This window comes from Cygnus olor, chromosome 2 (assembly GCF_009769625.2).
Source record: "Cygnus olor isolate bCygOlo1 chromosome 2, bCygOlo1.pri.v2, whole genome shotgun sequence".
NCBI classification, from domain to species: Eukaryota; Metazoa; Chordata; class Aves; order Anseriformes; family Anatidae; genus Cygnus; species Cygnus olor.
The window spans coordinates 8,343,715-8,359,322 of record NC_049170.1 but is presented as its reverse complement, the minus strand read 5'-3'; the positions used below and the strand labels follow the sequence as shown (position 1 = coordinate 8,359,322).

The following is a 15,608-nucleotide window of genomic DNA, read 5'->3' as shown; positions in this document are numbered from 1 at the left end:
TAATTTATTTCAAAATAGAGTGCCACTTTTCTGACATTACTGTTTATTGAGAATTTCTGTACAATTTAATTATGTGCTGTGTGAAGTTATTGATCTGGTAGTTAAAACACCTTCTTAAAAAATTCACTCAGTTGTAAACTATTGGATTTTGTCATGATGTCATTCTTAAAGCTTACCATTATCAGTGCAATAAAAAAAAGCCATTCCTAATTAGATCTTTTTAATGTAATATTGTTCATTATGGATTGATTTTCTCTTTTCCCTGCTATCTCTAAATGAGTTAGGTGAAGTTTCATTTTTGTGCAAACAGAGGTTAATTTTCACTGGCAAAGAAGCAGAGATATTGTACAAAAGGTTTACAAAAACCTCCTTAGGCAGCTTCATCAAATCATCACAGTGTTAAGTTTCAATACCATTAGCATTCAGGCCTCAAGATTCAGCTCTAATAGATATTGAAAGATTTGCAATATTACACAAACCTGTGCAGAATCTGAAACCTTTTTTTTTTTTTTTTTTTTTTTTAATGAACAGAGATTGCACTACAGCAAAGCACTGCTCAGCAGTGGAACGGTTGTAATGAGATGAGTCAAAAAAATAAATGGATGACAGCTACTACTGATTTGCAATAGGGATTTTAGTGCTGGTAAGGTGTAGTAAACAAAGGACCTTTGACTGTGGGACCTCTGCGAGGCTATGTTGGGAATGCAGTGTCAGCAGCCTGTTTCTGCATATTTACCACCCCTCTTGGTCATTCACAACTCAAACTAGAAATGGCGAAACATCAGGAGGTACTCTTCTTGGTCTTCATTTTCAAATTACATTTTTCCAAATTGCTCATGCGCAGCAAGTGCCAGCTGCTCAGCTCCCACTGATGTGGGGTACAAATGAAAGGCCTAAACGTTTGTATGCTCTCAGGAGCCTTTTTCAATTAGAATCATCTAGGTTGGAAAAGACTTTCTGAATCATCAAGTCCAACCATCAACCTGACCTACCGAGTCCTATCAGTAAACCATGCCCCTCAGTGCCACATCCACACATCTCTTAAATACTTCCAGGGGTGGGGAATCCACCACTTCCCTGGGCAGCCCATTCCAATGCCTGAGCACCCTCTCCATGAAGAAATTCTTCCCAATGTCCAACCTAAACCTCACCCACTGGGACTTGAGACCATTTCCTCCCATTCTATCATTTGTTACCTGAGTCCCATTGCTTGTCACCCAAGAAATGAGACCAACATGCACCTCACTGCAACCTCCTTCCAGGTAGTTGTAGAGAACATTGAGGTCTCCCCTCAGCCTCCCCTTCTCCCAACCAAACAGCCCCGGTTCCTTCAGCTGCTCCTCATAGTTCTTGTTCTCCAGTCCCTTCAGCTTCATTGTTCTTCTCTGAACATGCTTTAGCAGCTCAATGTCCTTCCTGGGCTGAAGGGCCCAAAACTGAACACAATATTCAAGCTGTGGTCTCACCAGTGCTGCATACAAGGGGACAATCACCTCCTTGGTCCTGCTTGCCACACTATTGTTGATGCAGGCCAGGATGCTCTTGGCCTTCTTGGCCACCTGGGCACACTGCTGGCTCATGTTCAGATGGGACAGCCAAATAGCAGGCTAGCACTTCAGGCCAAAGCACAGGGATAACACTTTTGGCTCATACACCTGCCCACCTGGTGTGCACAACATACTTCCAGCAAAAAATGCTTAAAAAATGATACTTAAAGCAAAACACAAAGTGATTTTTTTTTTCCCATTCAGATAAGTGCACTTGGACTCAAATGCACAGATATATGAAAAGGGTTAAACAAAGACCCAAGATCATTTCTGTGATGACTGGAGACAAAAGCCAGTTTATTAAAGACAGTGACTTGGGCAGGAGCCATCCTTTACCAGTCCAGAACGGATAAGCACCTGCCCTTGCCTCGTTAATGCTTATGTACCTCTAAAACAATGAAACCATGATTTCTTCTACTTAGGTTGCTGAGATTGAATTTGTTCCATAAAATCCACCTCTATACTTTTTTTTTTTATTATTTTAACTCTTTTTTATTTTTATTTTATTTTATTTTTTTTTTAAGTGAAGAGAAAGACCTTACAAAGAGTTTCTTTATTAATTTTCCTCTTCACACAAAAACCTCTTTTCTGCTGTTACATTGCAGGTGTATTGCATGCGGTGGGAAGCAGGAACTGGAGGGGAACTGCTGGGTCATGGAGATGCATCATCTGTCTACTGATATATAATTAAGTGAAATAAAGTTCAGAGGTCAGACTGCTAATCAATCTTCCCCTACCATATTTAAACTAGTTGAATATTTTAAAATATTCCTTTTGGATATCCTGAAATAAGGGCTTTGCAGAACAGTGTGTTTTAAGGTAGGCTTCAATGAAAGCAAAGCAGAAACAATTTTCCCTTCTAAAAGGCATGGGGGAAAGAAATGCGAAGGTGAGAGAAGGGGAAAAAGTTTCATGCTTTCACATCAGCATCACAGATTGATCCATCTGATTCAGGAGAGTCAATTTGCTGGAGCCCTCTGGCCTGCCCCGCGTTGTTCAAAGAGAAGTATTGATTAAACTGCAGCAGAAGCTGCTGTGCAAACACATCCTGCTGGTGTCCCGGCACACAGGGAAAATTTGGAAGGGTTAAATGTGAAGACAGCAACTCTCGGTAGTTGCTAGGAGACGATGTCCTGCCGGTGGCATCACGCATCAGCCGTGACAGCCTGTTCCACCCTAGCAGTAATCTGGTGAGTCACCGGTTGTGCTGCGTACCATCACTGTGCACGGAGGAAGCAGCTCCCATCCCAAGGTGAAGTGCTTCCCATAGTAATTCCAGACCTTTCATGTGTTTTCTTGGATGAATGCATTCTTAAAAATAAATAAGTTATTTAGTCGGGTTTGCCTCAGGCCTCGGTAAATTCTACAAAACACAGCAAAGCTGTAAAGATCATTTTTACTTATGCAAAAATAGCAGGGGTGCTGCAGCACTCACGGCTGGCAGAAGGAAACTGGCTTTGAACGTGAGGGAGTGTTGGATCAAACTGACTGGCAGCTGCTGGGATTTCTGGTCCAATGATCTTGAAGTCAAAAAGCACTAAGCAGTGCCAGGCAATAACAGGAAGCCATAAAAATAAGTAAATATGGATTATTAATAGAAATGCCCATCCAATGGAGGGGGAAAAAAAAAAAAAAGTCACCCTTTGAAATAGACATCAATGTGAACATGTTGTGTCTGGGCATAAGAAGGGAAGATACACTACACCAGCGGGTTAGTCCTGTTAATTTGGAAATACTTGCTGCAGTCTCAAATAAAGTTGAATGTCTGCAGGTTGTACCGCTCCTACTAAAGCTGCCAGGAAAAATGACTCCCATGCAGAAACTCTGAAGGAGGAGCTTCAAGAAAGAAAATCACAACATTTTTGATGTTTATGATAAGAGAGAAAGGAATACACCATGAATCTGGGGGGTTTGTTTCAGTTCTGCTTTAACACATTTAACAAATCATTTCTCTTTTGGCTCTGTTGTTCGTCTGTAAGACAAGGGTATTGATGCTTCCTCTCACATTCTTCATCTGACCTTTTTAGATTATAAATTCTGTAGGGCGAGGACATTTCTTTATCTTTATTATTAATGTAATATGCCAGAGCTTTAAAAGCATTAATGAACTATACCTTCACTGCACCGCTAATGCTAAACACTAATATTAATCTCCGTTTTGGAGATGAAGAGTTGAAACACAGCTCAAATTAACTGATGTACCCAAGGTCACACAAGATGACTGCAGCTGAGCCAAGGCACCGACCATACACTTTATCTTATGTATTACCGAAAAATCATAGAAACACAGAGTGGAAGAACCTGGAAGGGGTTGTTTCATCTGACTGTCCTTCCAGAAAAAATAACTCCCCCAGGCCATTTCTGAAAGGTGTTTTTCCAGGATATCTTGATACACTTCCAATAACAGGATTTCCACCATGCTGAAAGGTAACGTTATCCCGTTTGCTTAACTTTGTAATTATTTCCTAATGTCTGATTTCAATCACACATTAAAGAAGCTTTTAGAAGGATCCCCAAACCAGGCTCAGTACTTCACATGAGGTCTCACAAGTGATGAACAGAGGGGAAAGGCCACTTATAAAGTGTAGAAGAATTATACAGAAATTAAAGGCTATGGGGAAAAAACAAAACAAACAAACAAAACAAAAAAACCTCCAGCCTTGTTAAAGGAGTCTGTTAGATAAATAATCAGCTGGTCAACATTGTTTTGATGAGAAACTGTGTTTTCAACACAATGAAAATATTCTTGACAGATATCCAGACAGATTTCTCTTTTTTTTTTCTTTTCCTTTTTTTTTCAGGAAATGTGAATTTTAATATCATATGACTATATTAATAATAAAAACGTAGTTTGCCTAATGGCAGATTGGCTATTTTATCTGTCAGTGACCTAGACTACCCACAGTACACTGGTGATTTGTTTTGTAACCAGAGGTGCTTTTGCTTCCAACAGAGAATACAATACAACATCATGCAGTTCTGTCAAGGAGGACAAGGTAATATGGAGCTCAAGAGCTGCTTCTCCCATGAGGTATTATAGCGCTAATTATAAATACATATTTTGGTTTTCACTTCTGAATATATGAAAATGCACTCTCCTCCTTCACACACCAAAAAAAAGAAATAAAAGATTTTTTTCTCTCTCTTCTTTTTTAATAATATTAGGCAAATATGCTATCAGGGTAGTTTTGCTGATGAATGCTTAATGGTTTTGGCTCAAAATTATGCTTCCAATGCCAGATTAAGTCAATAGGATTAGACCCATTATGTCTCTCATGTTTCTGTTCTGCAGAGTTCATCTTCAATAAAATATATTTAAAGGATATTTACCTGTCTCTGAGGGGTGGTGTAAGGATAAATTCAGTAGTATTTCCACAGTACATTGAAAATATATCAGAGAATTTCAAAGCCACCTAGTGGATTTTGATGTACCATTCCCATTAACGTCACTGGGAAGTATATATCTCAGAAATCTCAGCTGTAAAGTACGGCAATGCACGAAGAATAATGACGAACACAAAATTTAAGTAGAGCATGTAAGAAGATATAATAAATTAGCATTCCACATAGACATTTATTAATATTTTTATGTCCTTATATGGACAATAGGAAATTAAATCAGTAAAATGTGAACCATTTTTTTCCTAATTACCCTGTTAAAATACTACTACTACTACTACTAAAAAAAAAACTCAAATTATTTTTGGAGATCAAATCTTATGATTGCCTCATTAATATTCTCGCTTCTCAGGATGACCACACGAACTTCATGTTTTTATTAAATTTGGGGATTCTGGAACCAATTGCACAAATTGGCCTAATCTCCTTAACAGTGACTCTACACATTATACTTGGGAGATTCTGCAATTTAAATCTTGACATGAGAGCATTTCTGAAGAGATTAGATTTGTTCTTTTTGAAAACACTGTCTCATGCTTAAAAATAAATTGCAGAGTTGAAGTCCACAATTCTTCTCTGTAAATTTTTTTCCCAACAAAGAAAGCGGAAAAGAAAGAAACACCAAATGGAAAAAATAAATAAATAAATAAAATCCATGATGGTTTCAATATGGAAAGTGTGAGGGACAAGAAAAAAAGACTGTGTAACCTCTGTTGAGTTATTAAATGGGGAAAACACACAGTTCCCTTACTTCTTTAAGCAATAGGAATGTTTAGGAAAATGCTTTGCTAACCACACTTTCCTCACTGGTCTTGACTTTCCAGAGCTGCAGAGCCTTCTCCATCATTGGTCCTTCTATAGTCATTCCACAGTTGACCTACCTGAAGTTTTACTTCAAAAAGTGGATGGACTGTTGCAATTGATTCTGCAAATTATCTTATTTCAAATCAGTCTATTTAATCATGGATCAAGCCAAGTAAAATCTAAAACAGTAGATCTCTGAAGTGTCCAACATTTTATTCCATACCCTGTCCCATGAAAAATGACTTTTCAAACCTATTATGTGATTAGGACAAGTCCACATCAGTCATTTCCATAAGATGATGGCAGCTGAAATCCAGAATGCAACCAGGTAAATGAAAATCTTTTATCCAACTTGTGCCTTTGTAAGCAGATCTGGGTACATTCACTGCCCTAATGCTTCCAGACTAGCTTAGACAGCTCCCTTCTCCTTTTCTGTTGATACACCCACATCCATAGTACGCTCTAGCAGGACCAAAAGGGAACAGAAGAGGCAAAGCTCCTCCATGAGACACTACACTGACCCCTCTCTGTTAGGAACACGTGTAAAATTTTTGTTAGGACTTATGCTGTGGTTACGTTCTACATGACTGTGGTAATCAATCACATTATCTGCTACAGCTCCTCTCAGTCTCCATTCTTTTCAATCCCAGGTAGCAGTGCAACACAGGAGCCTGACTCTCTTGCCATATAACTACATTTCCATGAGAAAAGTACAGGGTAACATCAGACTGCAAGTGATGCGAATGGAGAATTCTAGTTCAGGAGTATTTCATGCTAAATTTTCCCTAGTGTGAAAAGAACACTTAAATTAAAACAGAGATCCTTATTTGTATAATCTACTGCACTTAGAAATAAATATTTTGTAAGCATAAAGATCAAGTAATATAGAAATGTTTCCCATTATATTAAGGATTAATTGAATTATGATATGTTTTATTAAGTGCTTGTATCCTAATTCACAAAGTTTATAAAGATCTGGACTCCCTCCAAATTTGCTCATCCATCCGCACGCTAAATTCAAGAGTGATGAATAACTACACTCTGATGAATTTTAACCAATGGATCCCCTGGAAATTCAGAAAAGCTCTGAAGTTCCAAGATAAAGATGAAACAATCTTAAAATAAATAAATAAATAAATAAATAAATAATCATGATTTTTATAACTTTTTCAAAAGTAAAAAAAATCTCTTGTAATTTGTTCTGGTAAGTATACCTCCCCATAACTCATACACTCAAGTGATTATGAACTAAGTTATCAGAAGCAATAAAAATACAGAAAGAAAGGAAAGATAATGCAGCAGGAAAAGAGAATATTTTCAGCATGTCACTAAGAAAACATCAGCAAATAATAAAAAAAAAAAAGGCAGATTTTTTTCAAGTAGTAAATGTAAATCTAACTCATGAAACACTTACACACGTGCTGTGCTCTTCAAAAACTTAAAAGCTAAATTCATAGATGGGGATAACCAGCGATTCTTAAGAATAGTGTAATGTTATTAAAAGTATTCTTTGGGGTTATAGCAAAGTGGGAGGTATATGACTCCATAAAAAAAAAAAGAATGGGAAAAGTTTAATAAATCCACCTGAACTATGCAAATGAAATAAGAATTCTGGTGGTCTGCACTTGGAAAAATGTGCAGTGTAACTCTCTTTCTCTCTTAGATGTTGTATTTAAGACTGCTCCTTTTTCAAAAACTAAGGAAGAACAGCTCTAAGTTAATTAAGATAGTTTAGTTTGAATCCAGATTTTAAAAATTTTCATTGGCAGTAATTATTTCGTATTTATACAACCTGAGGCAAGACTCATTGGAGCTCAGGTTGGAGAATGTACAAAAATGCCTGTAGGGCATTGAGAATGAATTAATAGCATTGTACAACTGGTTAAGTGCACTATGTTTTGGGTTTCTTTTTTCCCCCGTTTTTTAAAACATTACATATTAATCATTGCCAGAGGCAAGATACAAACCTAATAGACAAACACCCTCTTGACAGGACCTAGCAAGCCAGACACCGAGCAGGGCTCAGGCTGTTCTCCAGAGCATGGATTTGGTGCCAGGCTCAGTACAATATTCCACGGTGGATTGTTTTCCCCTATAGTTCAATTCCTACATAAGCACCAGGATATATAATCCCTTCAGCACTTATCAGTGATGGTGTAAAAGTGGTATACAGTCCTAGCACTAGAAGGTGCTCAGGTAGCTTATATAAAGTTCAGGATCTGGCTGAAGAAGAGCAAGACCTAAGGAGCCAAACAGCATTCAAGACACTAAGCTAAATTCATAATTACAAATTCCCAAACTCCTCATAAAAGGTAATCTCATTAACTCAGAAGGCAGTTTTGTTTCTGCCCCTGTTTGTTGCCTCAGGTGTCTTTTGTGTTTTGTACTTGTTTCTAGGGTTACTGTTTCTTTTGATATCTTCGCTGAAATACCACTTTCCAGTGAAAAAAGCTTATCAGTATACCTGAGGGACATGCATTTACCACAGTATACACATGCTGATAATAAGAACTTTCACTAAACCAAAGGATGCTGTGGTGCCAACGTACTCAAACTCGCAAGGGTCCACTTTATATGCCTGGGGCTGAGTTAGCACTGACAAGCATACAGGAAGACCACATCAAGGTTTAAGTCATAATCCAAAGCCACGTCTCATGGACATGGATGGAATACGAAAGTTCCTTTGAATGCTAACATGTGGGGAAAGATATGACCAATCTAGCAGTACAAGTCATAGCTGGAGAGAGATCCTGTATCAAAATGGCCAGTAGACAGCAGATAGTAATCTCAGTAAAGAGTTTGAGAGATTGCAGAAAACTATTAAGACCCTGCTCATGAAATATGACCATAAGCATGCTAACTTTTTGGCAATTGTCTCCAAGGACAGCATGACCAACCAGAAGTAAAGGGCTTTGCCCTGCCTGACAGCAGTGATGCTCATTTCTCTGAGGACATCCAATGGTGAAAGATGCCCCAGAGCATAAGCAAAGAATCAACTCATTTACTAATTAGTGATAAGCACTTGAAACTCCGTATTTTATTAATGTTGTTAGTTAACTATTATCATAGCTCTTCTTGACTGGGGAAATGTGTGAGGAGCTGCTGTCACAAAGAATCTGTCAAGAGGTAGTTGGAGCCAGTCATCACATCACCTTCACATCCCTCAGGGCTCTTCATGTGTGCAGAGTCCTCCCTTCCCCAGTAGGATTCACTATTTTGCAATGAAAAATTTTCATGGATGTTGCTTCAGCAATACTTTCATCCATAACCTCTTGTGATCCAAAAAGAAGCAATGAGTGTTTGTAGCCCCTTAGATCCTGTGTCTTTTTGGGTGGAAAAGTGGAGAGGTTGCTCTCTCTCTTTTTTTTTTTTTTTTGGTGGAAGGGGGCATTAGGTCATCAGTTTAGCTAAAGACCATCATTCACACACAAGCACTCAAGATTATTATCAGTTGTTTTGTTTGGATAATGACTATAAATTCTGTTTGTTCCTATTACAAATTTAAGAAGCCGAAAATGTAATCTGGGTAATATATTGAAGCATCCAGGTTAGGTATTTAGGCTTTCATTGCTTTAATAAATTTGTCAACAACACCAATTTTACATCAACATATACAGCAATAGTTCAACAGCAGTGTATTTTCAGTGATTTAGATGATAGTTTCACAGTATCAATTATCTTTAGATTTGTGAAGTAGAACAGAGGAAAAATGATGAAGCACACTGTACTAGCTCTTAATGCAGAACTACAGAATGTATAATTTAGCATTTATTTTATTGTTAGCATTATCTATATGATGTGTTAGTGCACAAAATAGCCTATCAAATGCATTAGCAAACAAAAGCTATATAAAGACTCCTAGAACCAAAAGGCAACTTATGAATAATTCACATTTCCATGCATTAGAAGTCATCCAGATAAAACATGTAAAGTGCACTTAACTTATCCCAAAGAAAATATATAAATTATCTGAATAATTGTATATAATATCAATATAATATTTCAGTAACTTTGAAGGATAAAGTTGCTTTCTTGGATGACTTTGAAGACAATTTGCAAGCTTGCTCATTTTATGCTGACAGTAATTGTACAGCTGCCTTATTTAGACAGAAGGAAAAAACAGGATGCATTGTGCAAATTACAACTATAGAAGAAAAGCTGCTGGGCTACCTTTTGTGGTACCTTTTGTACTCATTCACAGGAACAGTGCCAGCTTTTCAATTACTTGTCCAGAATAGATGCTATTTTATTGGTAGCTGTACTCAGGAAAAAAAAAAAAAAAAAAGTTTTGACTCACAGAGTATTTAGTACTAGACAACCTAAACACACATTTGCTGGATTAACATAATGTAGAATATTTGGGATTATTTTACAATTATCACTAGAGCGGATATTATATATTTCATGTTCAGAAATCTAAAAGTTATCAAGGAAGTTATAGAATATGCTGATTCTAAATAATGCACTGATTCATGCCTTACCCTATTTTTTTGGTCCATTATTATTAATGAAATAATATTAAACTACATGTACAAGTCTTCAAGTATGCAAAACCAAAAAGTTTCATGCATTCACAGAATCGGCTGTATGCATTCAATTTTAGAGGTGGCTTTCACTTCCACAATGAAACCCATTATTGCATTACCACTAGATAAACTAAGATGCAGTGGCCACAATTCATAGAATTGTTTTTGTGGGTTTTGAATTTTGCCAAGAAACCTTGAAGCAAGAGTTTGTTGCAGCTGTGCTGTAACAGTTAACAGCTGAGTAATGGCAGATATATCAAGCCATCAATGTAAAGGAAGAGCAATGGGGTGGACAACTGTGATTACAAGGTTTTAACCTTACACTGGAGGTCACACATCCTCTAAAAATATGTATAAATTGCCCCTAGTTATGTTTATATAGTTATTAGCTCTTGGAGAAAGTATGAAGCTTGACCCAAGACCTGAATGGGGACAGAATTTTGGCATTTGTGCTTAGCTGATGAGCACTCAGGCAGCGTACAGCAAAAGCCAAGGACCACAGTATGGCACACATCCTCCCACAAGTATACCGGACTGCAAAACACTACAGTACTTTTAGGTAATCACTGCGGTTACAAATATTTCTTCAGGAAATATTGCCAGTAACCTCAACTTCTCTTCCTCAAGATTGCACTAATTACAGCAAAATAATTTTGGATTAGTTAAAGCATTTCTCATTTCTTGTCATTTGACTGAGAGCAAGTTTCTTGACAAAATAATGAGCAAAGGCATATGCTAATCACCCATGAACTGGCAGGGTGCTCAAACATCATTTCTTCTTGCTCCAGAAAAGGTTCTGGTCTGCTTAATTTAGCGACATTGGCTCACAGGTTGGCTCACAGGTTGAAAGCTGCTAAAAACTGTATATGTATCTTTCTGCTTAGCCAAGTCTCACTTGATATGGAGCACATTTTCTTTTGACTGCAAAGATTGGAAATCCATGCCTTCTCTTCCAACCTGTGGTCTTTTGGGAGTGGTATTTGTTCTACTGAAAGTGAATAACAAACTGCACATCTACTGAAAGAGTGTAACAAACTGCACATCAAAGCGAGGTAAAGGCTACAAAAGAAGCTTCAAAAATGATTTCCACACTAAATATTTGAGCAATATTTGCTATATGCAACAGTCAAGTCTGTGGTTTTTTTTTTTTTTCAAGGTACAATTTTTGCTGTGATTTACTGGATGAAACAGGGTACAAACTGATTCTGCCCCACCTGCCCTCAGAATTCATAATGTGGCAAAGGCTGAAGCACTGAGCACAGGGAGGAAGAGCTTCACACACAGTCTGGATGTAACCCCAGAAAGTAAAAGGCGCAGAATGAAGGGGTGAAGGATTTGTGCTGTCTCCAGCTTTACCCCATATTACAGTCTCTCTTTTCAGACAACAGGTTTTGCTCTACTTTTTTTCTTTAACATATCTCCCACTCTTCTGGCAGAGAATCTGCTGCAGAGGATCCTGAACAAATTATGAATTATTACCAAAAACCTACTATCACTGCTTTTGCTTCTGACTGTGGACCTGTCAGAGCACCATCACATACTCAAAAACATGGGAAATAGGACTCAGAACTCCTCAGTAGGCAATTATTTTCAATCTGATTCTAAAATCTGGTTTTCTAAGGAAACAAAGCAGATCTGACTATGCTGTACATGCGTCTGCCCTGACATGAGCTTGTGGTTGCTCTTAACAAAAGTTGACAAAGTAAAGTTTAACAAATACATTAGAGATCACACAATCTCTGTGGAAATGGTCAGTCTGGTAGGGAAGACAGACAAGAACTAACATCTATACAGAAGGAAATGACCCAGGATGAGCACATTCATGTTAGTCAGCACTAGAGAATCTGCCCCAGAAAACATCCACAGCAGTCAGGATTCAGAAATTTCACTAACTACAGAACTGCAACTTTTAAGTAAAGAAACTTCATTTTCACACTGCTGCTCAAATACACAAAACTGTGCTGGGAAGATCCATAATACTCTGTTACAAATAAAATATGCACTTAACCTTTACAGAAGACATTTCATTTGCCTTTACTTTTTCTTTGTCAGTGAAACAGACTTTTAGTTAGCAGATCAATTTTACAAATTGCAAAACCACATAGTAATTGCTTGGTACTTATTATAGAGTGCAGAAAACAAGACACGACTGGAGTAACTCTCTAATATATTTCAGTGAGATGGTCAGCTGAGAGCTTTTTTTTTTTTTTTTTTTTTTTTTAATGGAAAGTGCAGGGCTTGAAAGATGGTGGATGACTCTAGATCCTGTAGAAATGAGCAGTGTACTTACTGCAGGATATCTGTTAACAGGAAAATATATTTTCAAATCATTGGTTAGGCTAGGAGTTTCCGAGATAGTATTTATGGATATTTGATAGTATTGGTAGGAACAAGTATCATATGAAAACCAGTCAGAAAATTATGTTCAGTCCTGGAGGGTATGTTTTTTTTAAAGCTATACTTCTATTCTTTTTGTTATCCCTGCTGTTATTGAATTACTTTACACCTTCTGAGGTTAATTTACTCCTCTCTATCAGTGACACTAGTGCAAAATGACTGCAAAGCAGAAGGTCTATTCCTTTTGTACCTAAGCTGTAACGGAAATTCCTCTAGCCACAGATCCTGAAATTCTGATTTCCTTCAAGTTTTTGTAGAAAAAGTAGCCCCACTGCACATAATAATTCAACAGAGGATTTACAGGATCTCCTGAGATTATCATAACCTTTTAGTCACCCAACAAGACAAAATGAGATCATTAAGCAAGTCAAATTTTGCTTTGAGGCAGAGATTATTCAAGGATGTTTCACTGTCATTGATCTATGCACTAACCCACTCCTAATTACTGCAGTGTCTGAATATTTCTCCCTCCGCAGTAGATATCATCTGCCCAGAATATTTGTGAGGTGTGAAAATGTTATTGTAACCATTAAAAATATATATATTAAAAAAAAAAAAAAAGAGAGAGAGAGAGAATCAATTTGCAAGTTAAACCAAACCCTTCTCAAAGCATCAGTGACAAAAGAGGAAGCTGGACCTTGTTCTCCAGTTGTGTCTTATCCAGGGGACTGTCCTAACCTACTTCCCACAAAGCCTTAGGTTTGAGGCATGCAGGACACTGTACACAACATATCCTTGGGGGTAGAACAGGCATCTTTCATATCAGAGGGCTGCAAACTCCAGGTAGCCCTACAGCCTCAGAATAAATGCTTGGTGGAACTAATCCCTGACAATATTTTACAGGTGCTTGTAAAGGGACCTAGAGGCCATCGGTCTAGGAAAGAGTCTGAGATTATAAATCTACGCAAGCAGGTGGTGACTACTGCAATACAAGCCTAAACCAAATATGTTGAGAGTAGGCTCAAACTGGCAATGACCTGTTTTTCTTGATTAAGTTTCACTGCAGCAAAACTAGGCAGAATTGCAACTCTGAAGGCAGCTGTCAGAAAAATGAAGCCTCAATATGGATTTCTGTGAGGCTGTAACTGAAGCAGAAGTTTTAAAATATTTATAGGATGTTCACAATTCACAAGTTATAGGACGTTCAGCCAATCTCATTGTCTAACTCTCTGAACAGCCATCACAGTATGCCTTCCATTTTACATATACACAGCAGTTGTTTTATGGAAACAGCTGAGGCATGAGGGTACTGTAAAAATAGTAATAATAATAATAATGAATTATTTTCTCCCTGCAGAAAAAATGTAAATCTACCACAAGTGCTTAATAGCACCTTTACCCAAGTGTTACTTTTTTTTTTTCTGCTCAGGCATCCTGAAAACCAAGCAGCTTCCCATTATTTTTTCATCTTGATTAGATTTCCCTTGAACTTGGCTTGTGACCATGATGGAGAAAAGCTGGTATTTTTTTGACCCTAGTCATAAGACTGGGCTAGCAGATCCCTGGTAAATGCAACCTTAGGTCTCAAGTACAGTCTTGGTGTATGGGAGACACCAAATGGGAGTTTTGTAAGCACTTTGTGCCTATGGAGACAGGAGCAGGAAGGTGCTGATTCTTGGACAGAGGGAGTGCAAGGTCCCAGCTCTACTGAAAGGAGTTTTGCAAAACCAGAACAAGAGGGTTTCTCTCCTGTAAGTGAGAAACAGAGGAAACCTTCACCTAGATCAAATTCTCTTCCCTGTGAAGTTCCCCATGAATTCTGCCATGCTCATGAAATCCAAACAGCACTTTTTGGGATCATGTTTCTGTTAATTTCAAGGTTTCTCTTTGTGTCTCTGGGTTAAGAAACTTTTTGTCCTCTCACCTTGTGTCAGCCCACTGTCAATGTTGGCTGTCCCAGGTCTCTGTCCTTAGGCCCTGTATATTTTTGGGATGGTTTTGTGACATTGCATTTGATAGGTGACTCCATACTGTTACAGTGCACCATCTGTGTGTTGATATTGGGGCTAGGAAATAGGCAGTGTAAAGAGAGAGCTGCATAGAGCAGTAGCTCCTGTTACACAGTCGCACTGCTCTCAGTGTAGGTGAGTATCCTTTACAGGCTTCTCATGGGCAGGTGGTTTCCATACTTCAGTCATTCCCTCACAACGTGCAGATTTCCACTTCAAAGATTTGGCAGTATTAAAGGAAGGTTTTTCAATCTACACAGAGTTCATTTAAGTTAAGAGAGGTTCATATTCCCCAAGTTTGTACTGGCGGAATGGCTTTACCTCAACAGTGTTCAAAGTTCTCTCCAAACACCTCTTTCTGAAGCGATATCGCTCTTCTCCCTGAGAATGACTGTTGTATGTGTACATCCCACACAGAGCCATACGTGCTGTGGCTGTAGCATACATGGAGTGTGCCTGTCTGTGTATATGTAAATACATATATATAAAAATACAGAATATCAAGACGTGGGGAATCTGTTTCTGAATTCTTTTGAATTGCACTAGATACCAAGAACTCTGTATTTATGTGTAAAAACTGCTATTTTGCTTCTGAGTATGCAATTCCTTTGCCTTTCCTTCTATTTCTTCTCCCATATTGAATTCTTCCTATCCCCAGCACTGGGCTCACAAATGAAGGGATTTTGACATTTATGAAAAGCTCTTCTGCATGAAGCCCCCCTCAGCCAGGGCTCAGCTGAGTCCCAGGCAGGCTGGTACTTCAGCTGTCTTCCTCTGCAGGGAGGCCAGAGGAGGGATTATGGTTGGTAAGCAAATAACGGACTTCGATACTGTGTCGAGCCATGTAAGAGTTATCTGAGCATGCCAGGAGCTTATAAATGAAAAAGCCTCTCATAAACCACTTCAGAGATGTGGGGAGACCTGTGAGACTTAACAATTCAAAGAAAACCTATCTGCTAGTTAGGAGATGAATCCTTAGATGACTG

General features: G+C 38.2%; 1 protein-coding gene across 4 annotated transcripts in view; it reads right to left on the bottom strand.

Annotated features, from left to right (window-relative positions):
• DPP6 (dipeptidyl peptidase like 6) overlaps positions 1-15,608 on the bottom strand; it is a 554,044-nt gene that overhangs the window by 284,945 nt on the left and 253,491 nt on the right. The gene's annotated exons all lie outside the window — the stretch shown is intronic.